This window comes from Rhinoderma darwinii, chromosome 2 (genome assembly GCF_050947455.1).
Source record: "Rhinoderma darwinii isolate aRhiDar2 chromosome 2, aRhiDar2.hap1, whole genome shotgun sequence".
Taxonomy (NCBI): domain Eukaryota; kingdom Metazoa; phylum Chordata; class Amphibia; order Anura; family Rhinodermatidae; genus Rhinoderma; species Rhinoderma darwinii.
In genome coordinates this window covers 102,557,461-102,577,942 of record NC_134688.1, presented here as the reverse complement: position 1 = coordinate 102,577,942, position 20,482 = coordinate 102,557,461, and positions in this window count along the sequence as shown.

Genomic DNA, 20,482 nt, shown 5'->3' with positions numbered 1-20,482 from the left:
TTCATATGTACCCCGGTCGTTGTCTTGGTGACGAGTCCCTCTTCTTCCTCCAGTCCGACCTTCCTGTATGTCGCGGCAGTCCATGTGGCCGCTGCAGCCCGTGATTGGCTGCAGAGGCGGTCACGTGGGATGAAGCGTCATCCCTGGAGGCCGGCCTTCTGACGTCATCCAGTCCGGCGTGACCGCCACTACAGCCTGTGATTGGCTGCAGCGGTGACATGGGATGAAACGTCATCCCAGGAGGCCTGACAGGAGGAAAATGCAGGGAGTTCTGGGTAGGTATGAACTGATTTTTTTATTTTTTATTTAATTAAAATAGTATTTTGCGAGCGCCGAGTATGGTCATTCTTCAGCGCTAGTCACTGTCCAGGGTGCTGAGTTACCGCCGATCAGTGCAGCCTATTAACTCTTTCAGCACCCTGTACAGTGACTAGCGCTGAACAACCCTGCTCTTTCAGCACCCTGGACAGTACCATGCTCGGCGCTCGGAAACGGAAACACGGAGTGCACACGGAAACCACGCGGCCAACAAAATGGGCACACGGATCCGTCAAAAATGGCCGCTAAAATGGTGAAGGAAGTGTGCACGAGGCCTTAGGACGCAGTGTGCAGCGGCACACACAACATCCTCACAAGTCCCAGTGTGCGGAAGGCGGGGCCAGAAGCTGAAGAGGACCAGGGAGCGAGGGATGATGCGTATAAGGAGGTGTCTTATCTGGGGTCTGAATATTTTATTTTTTCTGGTTTGGGGTCTGATAAATTTATGGAGTCTGATCTGGGATCTGATTAATTTAAGGAGTCTGATCTGGGGTCTGATTAAGGGGGGATTCACACGAGCGTCTATTCGGTCCGTGCGGGCCGCGTGGTTTTCACGCGGCACGCATGGACCAATACAAGTCTATGGGGCAGTACAGACAGTCCGTGCTTTTTGCGCAGCGTTTGTTTGCTGCGCAAAAAGCGCGACAGGTTCAATAATTCTGCGTATTTCGCGCATCACGCACCCATTGAAGTCAATGGGTGCGTGAAAACCACGCAGGTTGAACGGAAGCACTTCCGTGCGAACCGACTGAAACAGCGCACCAGCTGTCAAAAGGATGAATGTAAACAGAAAAGCACCACATGCTTTTCTGTTTCCGAACATCCAAACGGAGTGTCTTTGCGATGAGCGAAGCCGGACAAGCGAACCGAACTTCACCGGGTTCGGCCGAACTCGTTTTGGCCGAACCCGGCAAAAAAATTATCGGTACGCGACGTCAGGAGATAGTCACTGTCCATGGTGCTGAAAGAGTTAAACTGTTTCAGCACCATGGACAGTGACTTCCGATCCCAATATACATGAACCTGTAGAAAAAAAAACAAAGTTCTGACTTACCGAGAACTCCCGGCTTCTTCCTCCAGTCTGACCTCCCGGGATGACAATTCAGTCCAAGTGACAGCTCCAGCCAATCACAGGCCAAGCACAGGCTGCAGCGGTCACATGGACTGGCGCGTCATCCAGGGAGGTGGGGCCCGATGTCGAGAGGCGCGTCACCAAGGACGCGTCACCAAGGACGCGTCACCAAGGCAACGGCCGGGAAGTTCTCGGTAAGTACGAACTGTTTCTTTTTTTTCAACAGGTTTTTCGATATTGTGTTCGGCATTCACTGTCGAGGGTGCTGAAAGAGTTAGCTCTTTCAGCACCTTGGACAGTGACGGGCGTCGACTAGCCTCATCTCTATGATGGCGGCTGCGTGAAAATCACGCAGCCGCGCATCATACACAGATGACACACGCAGCTGTCAAATGGTTTTTGCGCGCGCAAAACGCTGCGTTGTTTGCGCGCGCAAAAACGCAACGTCCGTCTGTATCTGCCCTAATTTAGAAAGTCTGCTCTGGTGTCTGATTACTTTTGGGGCCTCGTCTGGGGTCTAGTTACTTTAGGGGTTTTTGTCTGAGGACTGATAAATTCAGGGGTCTGGTCTGTGGTTTGAGTTTACATTGGGGTCTGATCTTAGGTCTGAATCTATATAGAGGTCTGGTCTGGGTTCTGAATTAATTTATTTGTCTGGTTAGGGGACTGGTTAATTTTTGGGGGTCAGGTCTGAGCTCTGATTATTTAAAGGGTCTGTCCTGGGGTCTAAATTAATTTAGGGATCTAAATGTTTTTAGGGGTTCTGAGATCTGATTAATTTAGGGGTCTGGCTTGAGGTCTGATAACTTTAGGTGTCTGGTCTAGGATCATGATTATTTAAAGGGTCTAGGGTCTGAATTAATTTTAGGGTCTGATCTGGGGGTCTGAATTTATTTGTGTTGTAATAGAGGCACTACCTTACACTTAAAGAGACTCTGTCACCACATTATAAGTGCCCTATCGCCTACATAAGGAGATCGGCGCTATAATGTAGGTGACAGCAGTGCTTTTTATTTAGAGAAACGATCTATTTTTACCACTTTATGAGCGATTTTTAGCTTTATGCTAATTAGTTTTCTAATGCCCAAGTGGGCGTGTATTTACTTTAGACCAAGTGGGCGTTGAACAGAGGAGTGTATGACGCTGACCAATCAGCGTCATACCCTTCTCTCCATTCATTTACACAGCAGATAGCGATATAGCTATATCGCTATGTGCAGCCACATACACAAAGACTAATGTTACTGCAGTGTCATGACAATGAATATACATTACCTCCAGCCAGGAGGTGATGTTTATTTAGAATCCTGACACTTCTGAATCTTTTCTTTGAGATTTCCAGCAAGGCAAACGTAATCTCGCAAGATTACGCTGTAAACTGTCATTTAAAACGAGATTATGTTTGCCTTGCTGGAAATCTCACAGAAAAGATTCAGAAGTGTCAGGATTCTGAATACACATCACGTCCTGGCTGGAGGTAATGAATATTCATTGTCAGGACACTGCAGTAACGTTAGTCTTTGTTTATGTGGCTGCACATAGCGATATAGCTATATCGCTAGTGCTGTGTAAATGAATGGAGAGAAGTGCATGAGGCTGATTGGTCACTGATTGGTCAGTGTCATACACTCTCTGTACAACGCCCACTTGGTCTAAAGTAAAAACACGCCCACTTGGGCATTAAGAAATGAATTAGCATAAAGCTAAAAATCGCTCATAAAGTGGTAAAAATAGATCGTTTTTCTAAATAAAAAGCATTACTATCACCTACATTATATCGCCGATCTCCTTATGTAGGAGATAGGGCACTTATAATGTGGTGACAGAGTCTCTTTAGCATCTTCTTGCTTCAGTCTGTAGTCTTATGGATTTGTCCTTCTACCACTAGGTGACACCAGAGCATAATCATATGGAGCTATCTTGCGGGACATAAGCACAGAAAGAAAATGATGCAGATTTACTAAATTCCATATACTATATACAGGTTTAAAACATACAGGAACTTTAGACCCTTAATGGGTTACCAAAATTTTTTTAGTTAATAAAGGAATCACTTTGTAAAACTTTCATCTTTTTTTTACACAAAAATATCAAACTAACACGGTACAACATTCTTATCATGTCTTTAATAATAATAATCATTATTTATATAGTGGCAACATATTCCGCAGCATTTTACATTGCACAGGAAACATGCACAGAAAAAATCAGATATTACATAGTGACAAAACGAATGGACAAAACGAGGAGTGAGGACCCTGCTCGCAAGAGTATGAGGAAAAGGGGGTAACAAAAAATCTAAATGTAAATTTGCAACTTCTCAGTTATAGTAATATTAGTATACTTTTTGTAATTTCAATGGTTCCATGGTATTACTACCTATATCAGTGATTCCTAAACTTATTATTACGGGGGAACCCTTGAAACATGTTAAGACGCCTGGGGAATGCTGACCCATTTCTACCTCAAAGAGTCTTGGTTTAGGAAAGGGTAAATAATTCTATATTTTAGCTGAGATTTGTTGACTGATTTGCCTGTACCCATGTAAAGCATCTATGAGCAGGCTGAGTTTGCCCTCCCTGTTGTAAAAGTAACAGCTCCTCCTTCTGCTGTCACTATTTAATACAGTTCCAATTATAGGGAAGTCTACCATATGATCTGAAGTTTCCAGATACTTTTTGCTTTTGAAATGTATAGCCAGATACAGCTTCCCTGGCTTCAAATGATCGCCCAGTCGGCTTCCATGCCAAAATTGGTTGCTCAGAATCATGCTCGCTAAACTGTAGTGGGTAGACTACATTGCATAGGAAACTCTTCAGTTTTGTAAAGTAAAAAAGGGAATTGGCAAGACAAAAATACTTTATAGAAGGATTAAAGGGGTATTCCCAGGGCCGGCCTTAGGGGTGTGCGGCCTGTGCCTTCGTACAGGGCGCATCACTCCAGCAGGTGGTAGGGGGCGCTGCGCTGGCTCCCTTCCCCTGCTTGTTTCAGAAGCGCACGGGCCCGGCGACTCAGCAGTAGCAGCTACAGGGGGGCACTATACTGTGTGGGGGCCGCTAAGCGGACATTATACTGTGTAGGGGTACTACATGGGGCATAATACTGTGGGCACAATTTAAGGATTTAAGGACAAAATACTGTGTCCTTGAAGGGGTTGTAATATATTATATTATTAAATATTATTATTACTATACTGTATGGGGCTTTTTTTTTTTTTAATGATGGGGTGGGACGCTGAAAGATAATTTTGCATGGGGCGCCATCTATCCTAAGGCCGGCCCTGGGTATTCCCAACTTATAAAGTAATGGCATATCTGTCAGATATGCCATTCATTTGTGATCAGTAGTGGTCTGACATCTGGGACCCCCACAATCCTAAAAATAGAAAGGAACTCCAGCGCTTCACTGTTTTTCCCTGCACAGTAGTGCTCCGACTACCAGCTGTGCACAGAATGGCAGCACAGCCCCATTCAAGTGGGAGTGCCGAAGTTCAGGGAAAATTTAAGAGACACAGAGCTAAATCAGCACTACAGATCCTTCATTCTCAGACGCGTTGTGGGCCCCAGAGGTCAGATCGCACTGATCCTATGGATATCCCATCACTTTATAAGATGAGAATAATCCTTTAACTTAAAGGGGTTGTCCCATTAGGACAACTGCTTTCCATATGCCCTCTATTATAAATGCCATAGAGAGAAAGGGCTGTCACTGCAGCATAAAGAGGGTTACTATCTTTTGCTTGGTAAGGTGCTGTGATACAATAGGCCTCTTGTATAAAGAAAATTGTTCTAAGAAAAAGTGTCAGTATTTCCTGTAACAACCAATGTTTCAGAACATTCTGTATTTTGATTATATATTGTGTGTATTAAAAATGAGGAAAACTTTAAGGTGTATACAGAAATTATGAATCTTAGGAAGAAGCTATAGTATTGTGAGTCATCTAATTTGTTGACATTCCCAACTTTTCGCACTGCACTAGTTACTAACGAGCCTTAGGCTAAAGGACCTTAGGCTAGGCTGACGCCTTTTCACGGCAGCCTAGTCTAAGTCCTGCACAGATGTCCCATGCAGGCTGGATAGGGCCCCTGCTCTAATTGTAGCGATCGAGGTTTCCCTCTATCATGACTGTTTAACCCCTTAGATGCCGCAGTCAATAGCGACTGTAGCAACTAAGTTGTTTACAGAGGGAGGGGGCTCCCTCTGTCAACCATCAGCTGCCTGCAAATGAAATTGCGGGCCGCTGATAGGTTCAATGGCAGCCTGGGGCCTAACAAAGGCCCCTAGGTCTGCCCTGGCTATGTGCCTATTAGGCCAGACCATTTTACACTGACTGGCAATAATGCTTTGGTATACTAAGTGTACCAAAACATTATATAAGTGATGAAAAGATTGCACAGTCAAGTCCCTTAGTGGGACAAAAAAAAAATGAATTCATGTGAACTAAAATTTATTAATAAAGGTGTACACAAAATGAAATTCAAACCATGTTTTTCAATAAAAAGTGGTTTTATTTATAAAAGTCAAAAAAATAAATGAATATACACATATATGGTATCGCCGCAATTGTAATGACAATAAAAAACATGACATAAAATGCAAAACAAAAAAACAACTGTAGAATTGCTATTATTTCCATTGCCCCCCCCCCCACAAAAAATAAAATAATAATACAAGTTAATCAATGTGTCCCATGTACCCTAATAAAAATTACATCTGGTCCCGCAAAAAGCAAACCCTCACATGGTGACATCGATGGAAAAAAAAAAATGGACTGCTCTTGGAATGCGGCAAAAACAAATACTTTTAGTACAAAAGTGTTTTTTTATTGTGCAAAAGTAGTAAACATAAAAAAACGTAATCATACTGACCCATAGCACAAAGGTAGCATGTTATTTACGCTTCACGGTGAACGGTATAAATTTAAAACGCATAGAACAATGACAGAATTGCTGTATTTTCTCTACCCCCCCCCCAAAATGTTAATAAAAAACAAATTTATGTACCCCAAAATGGTGCCATTAAAATATACAACTCATCCCGCAAAAAAACAAGTCCTCATACAGCTATGTCAACGGAAAAATAAATAAAAGTTATAGCTCTTTGAATGCAACGGTGGAAAAAAAAAATACTTGGTCATTAAGGCTCAGAATGCATGCAGAGGGAAGGGGTTAATAAATGTGTTGTTTTAGTGAGCAGATTATTCACACGAGCGAGTTCGGTCCGTGATATATGGTCCGCATGTCGGCCGCATTTTCCGGACCGAACACAGTGCAGGGAGCCGGGCTCCGAGCATCATAGTTATCTATGACGCTAGGTGTCCCTGCCTCTCAGCAGAACTACTGTCCCGTACTGAAAACATGATTACAATACGGGACAGTTTTCCCGAAGCGAGGCAGTGACTCCTAGCGTCATAGATAACTATGATGCTAGGAGCCCAGCTCCCTGCAGTGTGTTCGGTCCGAGAAATACTGCCTGCATACGGTACGTATATCACAGACCTAACACGCTCATGTGAATTTGGCCTTATTCGAACTGTTTAAAATAAATCTGTTTGTTGCCTATTACAACCAATCACAGCTTTGATTTTACCCCAGCAGTTTAATTAAAGGCTATATACACCTTTGAAAGCGATTATTACTATTTTTATTAATAAAAAGGTCAGGGTGTTTGTGCAACTTAATAATTAGTTTTTAGTGAAAATAATTTTTACTTTTTTAAATACAGCTGCTCTGTATTCTGTATAAAGGGCAGCTGTATCTAGCGCTGAATCCTCTATTCTTCAGGTTCGTGGGAGATCATAACTTAGATGTGAACGATTGCAGATGGATCCTGTATGTCAGAGATGCAGGGGACCCGCTGACACTCAGTGGCGGATTAAGTAGACCATAAGCCCTGGGCTAGTTCCCAAATTTGGGCCCCCTTTTGCAACCGCCGCCCTGCCACGCCCTAACTATTGTTAACACTACCTTTTTGTGCAAGCATTAACAAATGGGTGTTACGATTCCCCTTGTCAAAAGGCTGTGTCCCTACATACTGACAGTCTCCAACCATCGCTGACAGTATCACACTGTGCATGGACACATCCTCCTGACAAGGGTAATGGTAACACCCATTTGTCTATCAGTCCTACACTGCACAAAGACTTTTTGTTAAATACAAGGATTTCCTATAATAAACATGCCAGGAGAGGTGACAGATTCTCTATAAATCTAGTGACTCACAGGTGACGACTTCTCAGATTCTAGTAGTTTTTTTCCCTCTTTTCTTCTCCATCCGGTCCAGACTTCATAACGACTTCTCCCAGCCATGACCCATCTCTGCAGAATTTGCCACTCAGTTGTCTTCGGCTCCTCACTTTTTACTTTTCCAACATTTCCACACCTATAAACGAAGATAAAATGATCAGGGTGCCACACACTGTGCCCCTAAATATAATAGCACCATACACTGTGCCCCAGAATAAAATTATGTCAAACACTGTAAAGTAAAGCACCACATACACAGTGTCCCCTGTACATAGTGCCACAAACAGCCCCTGTAGATAGCACCACACAAACCCCCTGTAGATAGCGCCACACACAGTCCCCCTTTAGATAGCATCACACACACCCCCCCCCCCTGTAGATAGCGCCACACAGTTCCCCTGTAGATAGCTGAGCTGAAAGAAAAAAAATGACGCAAACATAGGGCATTACCCACAAGTAATGGGGAATGGAAAGTGTTGTAGTGATATGCTCACCCTGTAGATTGGGTCTTTGATATACGGATGTATTATCCAGGGAACTGAAAGCCACGGGTTGTGCCGAGTTCAAAGCTCTTTGTCCGGTTTCCAGAAATGGTAGCAGTGTGGTGGGAAGTCCCAAAAATAAGCCCTACATATGGCGCTGTTCCCTTTTAAAAGGATGTAAAATTGGTTCCTTGGTGCCGCATCGCAAAGAAACAAACAATATGTAAAGGATCTGCCAGGCACAACTTCTGTGTATACGCCTATAGATAATCAGTCTGCACCTGAGTCTATGTCTCTGAGACTGACTCCAGCTTCCACCACTCAGGATGGCAGGCTTAGGAGTGGGAGAGCCTATCGCAGTTGGCCAGATGGAGATAGCTCCCGCCCTCTGTCTATTTATACCTGCCTTTCCTGTTCCTCCTTTGCTTGTGATTCTTCTCGTGTGGTTTCCTGGCCCAGCTACAGCTTCTGACTATTTGATCCTGCTCCATACTGACCCTGGCTTCCTGACTACTCTCCTGCTCTGCGTTTGGTACCTCGTGCACTCCTGGTTTGACTCGGCTCGTTCACCACTCTTGTTGCTCACGGTGTTGCCGTGGGCAACTGCCCCATTTCCCTTTGCTTTGTGTTCCCTTGTTTGTTTGTCTCTTGCACTTACTGAGCGTAGGGACCGACGCCCAGTTGTACCCCGTCGCCTAGGGCGGGTCGTTGCAAGTAGGCAGGGACAGAGTGGCGGGTAGATTAGGGCTCACTTGTCCGTTTCCCTACCCCCGTCATTACATAATCACAAGCCCATATACCTAGTCTACCCTGGTCCCTGACACTACTATGGACCCCCTTGAGACCCTGGCCCAGCAAATGCAGGGTCTCTCCCTACAGGTCCAGACCCTGGCTCAGAGGGTCAACCAGCCTGACGCTACCATGGTAGTGCCCCTCACCTCACCTCTTGAACCCCACCTCAAGATGCCTGACCGGTTCTCAGGGGACCGGAGGACTTTTCTCTCCATTCGGGAGAGTTGTAGGCTCTACTTTCGTTTAAAGCCTCACTCCTCAGGTTCTGAGAGCCAGCGGGTGGGTATTATTATGTCCTGGCTCCAGGAAGGGCCCCAAGAGTGGGCCTTCTCCTTGGCTCCTGACGCCCCTGAACTTTCCTCCGTTGATCGTTTCTTTTTTGCTCTCGGGCTCATTTATAACGAGATTGACAGGACTGCCTTTGCTGAGAGTCAGCTGGTGACCTTACGTCAGGGTAAGAGACCTGTTGAGGAGTATTGTTCTGACTTTAGGAAGTGGTGCGTAGCTTCTCGGTGGAATGACCCTGCCTTAAGGTGCCAGTTTAGGTTGGGTCTGTCGAACGCCCTGAAAGACCTGCTAGTTAGCTATCCCTCTTCTGACTCCCTTGACCAGGTTATGGCTTTAGCAGTACGACTTGACCGACGTCTCAGGGAACGACAACTTGAACGTTTTTGTGTTTTCCCCTCTGACTCCCCCATGATGCCTCCCGAGGTCCTGTTGCTTCGCTCTTCCACGGAAGACTCGGAGGTACCTATGCAACTCGGGGCCTCCGTGTCCCCCCGACAACGTAGAGAGTTCCGCAGGAAGAATGGTCTCTGCTTCTATTGTGGGGATGACAAGCATCAAGTGAACACCTGCCCTAGGCGTAAGAATAAGCAGCCGGAAAACTTCCGCGCCTAAGTGATAATCGGGGACGTCACTTGGGCGCACAGGTATTTCACGTAAATATGAAACGTAATAAAATCTTGCTTCCCTTTCAGGTCTCTTTTGGGGGTAGGTCTGCTACCGGCAGTGCCTTTGTGGATTCAGGGTCTTCTACTAATATCATGTCTGTGGAATTTGCCATGTCTCTAGCTATGCCTTTAATTGATTTGCCTAAACCTGTCCCGGTAGTGGGTATCGACTCCACTCCTCTTGCTAATGGTTATTTTACACAGCATACCCCTGTTTTTTAACTCCTTGTTGGCTCCATGCATTTGGAGCAGTGCTCTGTACTGTTGATGCAGAGATTATCGTCCGATTTGGTTTTAGGCCTTCCCTGGTTGCAGTTGCATAATCCCATGTTTGACTGGAATACTGGGGAGCTTACCAAATGGGGTAATGAATGCTTGACGTCATGTTTTTCTGTTAATTCTATTTCTCCCCCTGAGGAGGTGAACACGCTACCTGAGTTTGTTCAGGTCTTCGCTGATGTTTTCTCTAAGCAGGCCTCCGAAGTGTTACCTCCTCATAGAGAATACGATTGCGCTATCGAATTGGTACCAGGAGCTAAGCTCCCTAAGGGTAGGATATTTAATCTTTCTTGTCCCGAACATGAAGCCATGAGAGAGTATATCCAGGGATGCCTGGCCAAGGGTTACATTTGCCCCTCTACTTCTCCGGTAGTGGCTGCTTCTTCTTCGTAGGGAAGAAGGATGGTGGTCTTAGGCCATGCATTGACTACCGTAACTTGAATAAGGTCACTGTAAGGAACCAGTATCCCCTTCCTTTGATTCCTGATCTCTTTAATCAGGTTCAGGGGGCCCAATGGTTCTCTAAGTTTGATCTACGGGGCGCGTATAACCTTATCCGCATCAAAGAGGGGGGTGAGTGGAAGACTGCGTTTAACACGCCCGAAGGTCATTTCGAATACCTCGTCATGCCCTTTGGGTTGTGTAATGCTCCTGCGGTCTTCCAGAATTTCATAAATGAGATTTTAAGAGATTACCTGGGGGTATTTCTTGTAGTGTACCTTGATGACATACTGGTGTTTTCCAAGGACTGGTCCTCCCACATTGAGCATGTCAGGAAGGTGCTCCAGGTCCTTCGGGAAAACAAACTGTTTGCGAAAACCGAAAAATGTGTGTTTGGGGTACAGGAGATACCATTTTTGGGTCAAATCCTCACTCCTCATGAATTCCGCATGGACCCTGCCAAGGTCCAGGCTGTGGCGAAATGGGTCCAACCTGCCTCCCTGAAGGCGTTACAGTGTTTCTTGGGGTTCGCTAATTATTACAGGAGATTTATTGCTAACTTCTCCGTCATCGCTAAGCCTCTTACGGACCTCACTCGCAAAGGTGCTGATCTCCTCCACTGGCCCCCTGAGGCTGTCCAGGCTTTTGAGGTCCTTAAGAAGTGCTTTATCTCGGCCCCGGTGCTGGTTCAGCCCAACCAAATGGAGCCATTTATCGTGGAAGTTGACGCATCCGAGGTGGGAGTGGGGGCTGTCTTGTCCCAGGGTACCAGGTCCCTCACCCATCTCCGTCCCTGTGCCTACTTCTCCAGGAAGTTTTCGCCCACTGAGAGTAACTATGATATTGCCAACCGCAAACTCTCAGCCATTAAATGGGCATTTGAAGAGTGGCGCCACTTCCTGGAGGGGGCTAGGCACCAGGTAACGGTCCTTACCGACCACAAGAATCTGGTTTTCCTAGAATCTGCCCGGAGGCTAAACACGAGACAAGCTCGATGGGCGTTATTTTTTACCAGATTCAACTTTTTGGTTACCTATAGGGCTGGGTCTAAAAATATTAAGGCCGATGCACTGTCGCGTAGCTTCATGGCCAGCCCTCCTTCGGAGGAAGATCCTACTTGTATTTTGCCTCCTGGTATAATCATTTCTTCTATTGATTCTGATTTAGTCTCTGAAATTGCGGCTGATCAAGGTTCAGCTCCCGGGAACCTTCCTGAGGACAAGCTGTTTGTTCCCCTGCAATACCGGCTAAGGGTACTTAGGGAAAATCATGACTCCGCACTATCTGGTCATCCAGGCGTCCTGGGTACCAAACACCTCATTGCCAGAAACTATTGGTGGCCTGGGTTGCCTAAAGACGTTAAGGCCTACGTCGCCGCTTGTGAGGTTTGTGCTAGGTCCAAGACTCCCAGGTCCCGACCAGCGGGCTTACTCCGTTCTTTGCCCATTCCCCAGAGACCTTGGACCCATATCTCCATGGATTTTATCACCGATTTGCCTCCATCTCAAGGCAAATCGGTGGTGTGGGTGGTAGTAGACCGCTTCAGTAAGATGTGCCACTTTGTGCCCCTCAAGAAACTGCCTAATGCCAAGATGTTAGCTACCTTGTTTGTCAAACACATCCTGCGTCTCCATGGGGTCCCTGTCAATATTGTTTCGGACAGAGGGGTACAATTTGTTTCATTGTTTTGGAGAGCCTTCTGTAAAAAGTTGGAGATTGATCTGTCCTTCTTCTCTGCCTTCCATCCTTAAACTAATGGTCAAACTGAGAGGACTAATCAATCTCTAGAACAATATTTAAGGTGTTTTATCTCTGACTGTCAATATGATTGGGTCTCATTCATTCCCCTCGCCGAATTTTCCCTTAATAACCGGGTTAGTAACTCGTCAGGGGTCTCCCCCTTTTTCTGTAATTTTGGGTTTAATCCACGGTTCTCCTCCGTCTCACCTGGTAGTTCCAACAATCCCGAGGTAGAGGTCGTTCATCGGGAACTGTGCACAGTCTGGGCCCAGGTTCAGAAGAACGTTCTGCTAACCCCTTGTTTATGGTCGGGGATCTGGTGTGGTTATCGTCTAGGAACTTGCGCCTTAAAGGCATTGTGTTGCCAGAAAAACATGTTGTTTTTTTTTAAATTAAACATTTAGTGTGTGGGTAATTAAACATTGTTCAAATATTTTTTTTTTTTTTCACGAGTCAGGAAATATTATAAATTAATTCTAATTTATAGTATTACCCATTTCTGGTCACTAGATGGAGCTACTCCCAAAATTGCAGCATTGCAAAATTGGGTGAAAAGCACTCGCTCTAGTGAGCTCTCAGCATCCCCCCCTCCTTTATCCTGGCTAGTGCCGGGATAAACGAGGGGTTTGAACGGTGTAACCTCCTACACTGTGTGTCGCCATTTTTTGAGCTAACACACAGTGTAGTAGGTTAACATACAGTAGTAAACACACACAAACACGGAACATACATTTAAATCTCTTACCTGCTCCTGCCGCCGCGGCTCCCTCCGGCCCGTCCGCTCCGTCTGCTGCCGCTGGTGCAAGTGCACAAGTCCGGAAGCCGCGACCGGAAGTAGTAATATTACTGTCCGGCCGCGACTTCCGGTCCACAGGAAAATGGCGCCGGACGGCGCCAATTTCAAATTGGACTGTGTGGGAGCGGCGCATGCGCAGTTCCCTCACAGACGCCGTACACACAAGTGAATGGGACGGGAGCCGTTCGCAGTCCCTAAGGGACTGTGGCTGCCGTATTCCATGTCTGTATGTGTCGTTAATCGACACATACAGAAATGGAACAAAAAATGGCAGCCCCCATAGGGAAGAAAAAGTGTAAAAATAAGAAAAAGTAAAACACAAACACACAAATAAATATAAACGTTTTTAATAAAGCACTAACATCTTTAACATATAAAAAAATAATTTGTGATGACACTGTTCCTTTAAAGTCCCGTCCAAGAAGTTTGCTCCCCGGTTTATTGGGCCATATAAGGTCATTGAAGTCCTCAATCCTGTCTCCTTCCGACTGGAGTTGCCCCCATCTTTTCGAATACACGACGTGTTTCATGCCTCCCTCCTTAAACGCTGCACCCCGTCCTTGGCTCCCTCGAGGAAACCTCCTGTTCCCGTTCTCACCCCTGAGGGGGTGGAATTCGAGGTGGCCAAGATTGTGGACAGCAAGATGGTACAAGGCTCCCTCCAGTACCTGGTCCATTGGAGAGGATACGGGCCTGAGGAGAGGACTTGGGTACCCGCCCGGGATGTTCACGCTGGGGTATTGGTCAGGAGGTTCCACCTTCGTTTCCCCAATAAACCAGGTCCACTTAGAAAGGGTCCGGTGGCCCCTCATAAAAGGGGGGGTACTGTAAAGGATCTGCCAGGCACAACTTCTGTGTATACGCCTATAGGTAGTCAGTCTGCACCTGAGTCTATGTCTCTGAGACTGACTCCAGCTTCCACCACTCAGGATGGCAGGCTTAGGAGTAGGAGAGCGTATCGCAGCCTGGCCAGACAGAGCTAGCTCCCGCCCTCTGTCTATTAATACCTGCCTTTCCAGTTCCACCTTTGCTTGTGATTCTTCTCGTGTGGTTTCCTGGCCCAGCTACAGCTTCTGACTATTAGATCCTGCTCCATACTGACCCTGGCTTTCTGACTACTCTCCTGCTCTGCGTTTGGTACCTCGTGCACTCCTGGTTTGACTCGGCTCGTTCACCACTCTTGTTGCTCACGGTGTTGCCGTGGGCAACTGCCCCATTTCCCTTTGCTTTGTGTTCCCTTGTGTGTTTGTCTCTTGCACTTACTGAGCGTAGGGACCGCCGCCCAGTTGTACCCCGTCGCCTAGGGCGGGTCGTTGCAAGTAGGCAGGGACAGAGTGGCGGGTAGATTAGGGCTCACTTGTCCGTTTCCCTACCCCCGTCATTACACAATATGATATCTTGAAAGTTCTTTAATGATAAAGATAGATACAAGCGACGTGTTTCAGAGCCAGATCGGCTGCTTCCTCAGGCAGTGTCACAGAGATAAAGGAACTCAACAGGAGGTACAAACATTTATACAGAAAAAACCCTGGAAAAAGACAATGGGAAAAGGTCAAATGTCAAACTGTCCGTCTAATTTGCATAATTACTTCATTATGTGTGGCACATGGAAAGACATATATTATTAGTGACTTGAGTGTAGAAATACCGTTTACGTGGAATGACAGATATTAGTTAGAACTAGTGTTTAAATTTGCAGAGAACGGCAGCATGCTGTTCTCCTGGTTACTGTCTGTAAACTGATCTGACAGTTGACTCAGTTAAATGCTGGAGCTGGGCTGTATTTTTTAATTTATTTATTTTTTAAACTGAAAAAGTGTGAGTATCGAAGGGGGGATTAATATTTAAGAGGAGAAGTATTTTGGGAAAGAGGAGGACTGTAGAGCACACATGTGTAGATAGCGCTACACAGCCCCCTGTAGATAGCGCCACACAGCCCCCCTTGTATATACTTCCACAAAGCCCCCCTTGTATATAGTGCCACACAGCCCCTCCTTGTATATAGTGCCACACAGCCCTCCCCTTGTATATAGTGCCACAAAGCCCCCCTTGTATATAGTGCCACACAGCCCCTCCTTGTATATAGTGCCACACAGCCCTCCCCTTGTATATAGTGCCACAAAGCCCCCCTTGTATATAGTGCCACAAAGCCCCTCCTTGTATATAGTGCCACACAGCCCTCCCCTTGTATATAGTGCCATACAGCCCCCCTCCCTTGTATATAGTGCCACACATCTCCCCCTTTGTATCTAGTGCCACACAGCCCCCCTCGCTGTATATAGTGTCACACAACTCCCCTCCCTTGTATATGGTGCCACACAGCCCTCCCTTGTATATTGTGCCATACAGCCCCCCTCCCTTTTATATAGTGCTACACAGATCCCCCCTTGTATACAGTGCTACACAGCAATCCCCCCTGTATATTAACACATAGCCCCCGCAAAAAAATATATTGTACTTACTTGTACTTACCCTGCCCCTTTCCCACAATGAACGGAGCACTGCACATCCCCCAGGCGTGATGCTTGCGTAGACCAGCGTGATGCAGTGACATCATCACGCCGGCCTGCGCAGGGAGCCTTCCCAGCGCCTTACAGGCTGCAGGCCTTACATGGCCTGCAGCCTATAGTATTCATTTGTATATGCACCCTAAGGATGCAGATACAAGTGAATGTGGCTGTCACTAGCATTGGGGCCCACTCCGGTTCTAGCAACGTCACCGGGCATGAGGGGGCCCGCGCCGCTCGGCCCATAAATGTTATGAACCGGGCGGTGCAGGCCCCCTCATGCCTCGGGCCCTGTAGCATCAGGGGGCTCTGGGCAATAGCCCTGTTTCACCTCCCCTAACGCCAGCCCTGTCGGGCGGCCATGGGCCCCCTGGTTGCCTTGGGCCCTGGGGAGGCCGCCCGAACAGCCCTTATGAGGATCCGCCACTACTGATACTAATACCGTCTGTCCCGCGGACCTGGCGGATTCAGGTCTTAGCCCACAATACAGCTGCTCTGTATACAGAATACAGAGCAGTTGTATCTCATGGTTGCTATGGGCATGACAGCATCACCTAGAGACAGACAGCAATGTAATACATTCCAGACACACAAAGTGAATGAGCTGTTGATTAATAACAATAATTCCACCATTATTTCTATTCAGTTAGTCCATGGATGTCATGTAGCCCTGTTAACTGCATGCCAAAGGTCACATGTTGTGTGGGGGTGGTGAACACTCTGCAGACGACAACATTACTTCACTTCTATAAACAATGCCATGTCCAAAAAGGCATTTAACGGCAGAAGAACAAGCTGGTGCTAAATGCCGCAAAGCCAATTGACATACAGGGGACAGTGATGACATACCCAAGGGAAAGAGAAGTGGCATACAGGTGAGAGTCAGGACCGGCCTTAGGATAGATGGCGCCCCGTGCAAAATTTTCTTTCGGCTCCCCATCCCATGACAAAAAAATGCCCCTTAAAAAAGTATAATGCCCTTTTTTGTGCCCCCACACAGTGTAATGCCCTTTATAGTGCTCCCACACATTATAATGCCCCCCACTGTATAATGTCCCCTAAGTGCCCCCACACAGTATATTGACCCACACACAGCATAATGCCCCTTTAGTGCCCCCACACAGTATAATGCCCCTTTAGTGCCCCCATACAGTATACTGCCCCATACAGTATAATAATATTTAATATAATAAATTATAACCCCTTTAAGGAAACAGTATTTTATCCTCTAAGTGTACCCACACAGTATAATGCCCCCTTGTGACCCCACATAGTATAAATAATGGCACCTTATGCCACCCCACACACAATATAATGGCCACCTTATGTCCACCCCACACAGTAAACAGCCCCCTTACACCCCCATCGTGCCACTGCATAATTTTATAATACTGTATAAATAATGGCTGCCTTGCAGCCTGGAGACCCGGGAACCAAGCGGTGGTTGATTTTACTCATCACTTATCTGGGCACTCCTGAGTCCTTCTCTGTTCTGGCCCCGGCACTGCACTGTGACACACACGTTGCATTGTCATGTGACACGATATGTTTCAGTCTCAGTGCATCGCTGGCGTGAGAGCCAGGGGCATAACTAGGAAACACTGGGCCCCATGGCAAACTTTTGACTAGGCCCGCCCTCTCCTGTTGATTGTGCCATACAGTCCCCCCTGAAGTTTCTGCTACACAGCCCCCTGTAGATAGTGCCATTGAGCCCCCCACATCCCCATTGTAGACAGTGCCCCCACATCTCCCTTGTAGATAGTGCCATACAGCCCCCTACCTCCCACTTGTAGACAGTGCCATACAGCCCCAATCTGCACCTTGTAGATATTACCATACAGCCCCCCCCACACTTCCCCTTGTAGACAGTGCCATACAGCCCCCCACCTTCCTCTTGTACACAGTGCCATAAAGCCCCCACCTTTCCCTTGTAAATAGTGCCATACAGCCCCCCACCTTCCCTTTGTAGACACTGCCAAACAGCCCCCCACTTCCATCTTGTAGACAGTGCCATACAGCCCACACCACCCCTTGTAGATAGTGCCATACAGCCCCCCACTTCACCCTTGTAGAATGTGCCATACAGCTCCCCTCCTCCTCCTTGTAGACAGTGCCATACAGTCCCCCACCTCACCCTTTTAGACAGTGCCATACAGCCCCCACCTGCTCCATGTAAACAGTGTCATGCAGCCCCCCACCACTCCATTGTAGACAGTGCCCCCCCAAACAAATAAAACAAAAAAAATTATATTCACCTAGGACCCAATCCCGTGACTAATGGAGCTGCTCCACAACGCTGACAGGATCTTGCGTAGGCCGGGTGATTCAGTGACGGCACCACCGGGCATGGGGGGATTCATGTTGGCAGGCGGCACTGGACCCCTCATTCCGCTTTCTCCCCGTAACAGCCGCTATGGCTGCTACGGCAGTAGTTACGCCGAGAGCAAAGAAGAAGCGCCCGGGCGGAAAGGCAACTGCCGAGCCCGTGCGCTTCAGAAACAAAAGCAGTTGAACGGAGGCAGTGTAGCACCCCCTTCCACTTGCTTCTATGCACAGTTAACTGACCATGAGTGTAAATATTGTTTCTTTCAACAAGACGGGGGGACTTGCCATACACCACAAGTGTCCCTGTGACGAGTTCATGTGGCATTCGTAGAAGAACGTGCGGTGAGCAAAGGGCTGTGGCCTCCAAGGTCACCAGAACTAACATTGTGCGACTTTTATCTGGGGTTACCTAAAGCAGGGCTGGGAATCGTCCGACCCGCGAGCCGTATAAGGTCCGCAAAATCATTTCGTCTGGCCCTGCCGACACACCCTGATCTCACACAGACCACCGAGTCACGCAATACTTGTCTCTGTCCACCCTCATCCGGCTCCTAAATGTGAGTGAAATCACTCGCATTTAGAAGCAGGAGGAGGGTGGATGGAGCCAAGTAGTGTTATTCACTACTAGTGAATGAGGCAGCAGTGTTCTGAGTTAGGTCGGTACACACCAACTCCCAGGCCAGCATGCACTGACATCATTCAGAACACCGCCGGCTCATTCACTAGTAGTGAATGACACTACTTGGCTCTGTCCACCCTCCTACTGCTCCTAAAATTTAGAAATTTATCTGAGGCTCATGTAGAGTTAGGACCTAAATGCATTTGCCGCGAGCCGCGGCTTACTCAGACCACCGCTGCAAAGCAAAATAATCGCGTCGCTGGCGACACACACACTGGATAGTTATTGAAACTTGAATGGTGTGACATACTACAAATAGTCACTACAAAGAAAAGAAAAACGTTGATGCAGAGTGTCGATCTTTCCAAGAGAAACACATTAGGGATGAGTTAATTAAATGTTTGACCCAATATAGAAGGCTAATTTTTAAGTTAATCATTTTGTATGGCCCACGAATGATGTTATAAATATCCAAATGGCCCTTGGCAGAAAAAAGTTCCCCACCCCTGACCTAAAGGGTACGGTTTATGAAACTAGTCCACAGACAGTGCCTGAACTGAAACAGTAAATTGAAATTCATGTCTGGAATATCGAATGTGTGGCGCTGCAGAAGGTGTTCATGAACCTGATAAGATGGGCACAACTTTGCAATGCCGCTGGTCGAAACCACTTCCACCATCTCCTGTAACAGGTAAGTACGTCATTGTTCCATTATCCATTATCTTGTATGGACCACACACAAAAAACAGGTTGTGTTTTTCGTGGCCCATCCTGTATAAACCCTAAATCGTGGGACATGACACTGCATATGGATTTATACAGCTCCTATTGAACAACATATTCTCCTGATTATGGGCTGGTGGACAGGCCTTCCATTTATCCAGGTCCCTGACAGCACTGCCTCCTGTACTAACCTGATGGCAGCCCTGACTGGACTCCATGAGCACTGTTTGGTTTTCCCTGAAATCTTTTTTAGGCACAATCAGGAAACAGGAGGCAAGAAATATTACAGTGCAAATGTTGGTCATCTTTATTAAGAACTACATTTTAGGGCAGAATAGCAGTTTCTAGGTGTTTATGAGCGCAAGTTCAAAATGCCAGGCAGGAAAATAGCAGCCACTAGTGGTCAGACATGGGAAAAACAGTATAAAACAATACTGACAATGAGCTGAGGAATTTTTGCCACCTATTTCTTTCACCCTCCATTCTCAAGATCCATGACTAAAAAGTCACAATTGATTGTTGTAACCCATATCCATAATTATATTTATAACGTATATAGATTGCACTGTCATTTGCATGCAATGTTTCTCTGTCCTGCGCAGTGGCGGATTACGTAGACCAAGGGAACTAGGCTGTTCCCCAAACTTGGGCCCCACCGCTGCCCTGCCACGCTGTGTCTGTAGACAACACCACTTTTCTATTTTAGCATTGACAACTGTGTTACCATTCTCCCTGTCAAAGGGCTGTGTCCTTCCATACTGAGAATCATCACTGACAGTATAAGACAGTGTAGGGACACATCCTCTTGATATTGGAAATGGTGACACCCAGTTGTCAATTAGGCCTGGGCGCCATCAAGACATTTTGTGGAATACAAGTATTTACTATAACAGATATGTCAGGAGAAGTAACAGCTCCTCTATAAATCCAGTGACTCACAGGTGACTTCTTCTCTGATTGTAGACTTTCTCTTTCCTTTCCTTTTCCATCCGGCCCAGACAGCTATGTCAACTTCTGATGATCGCAGAGCTTTCTGTTGCGACATCTGTGGCTCCTTACTTCTGCAGCCATCTCAGGCTTCTGTAGCAACACAAATAAATTTAGACCCCCAGATCGGACACCTAAAAAAATTCAGACCCCAGACCAGACCCCCTAAATACAGAGCCCAGAACTGACCCACCAAACTAAAA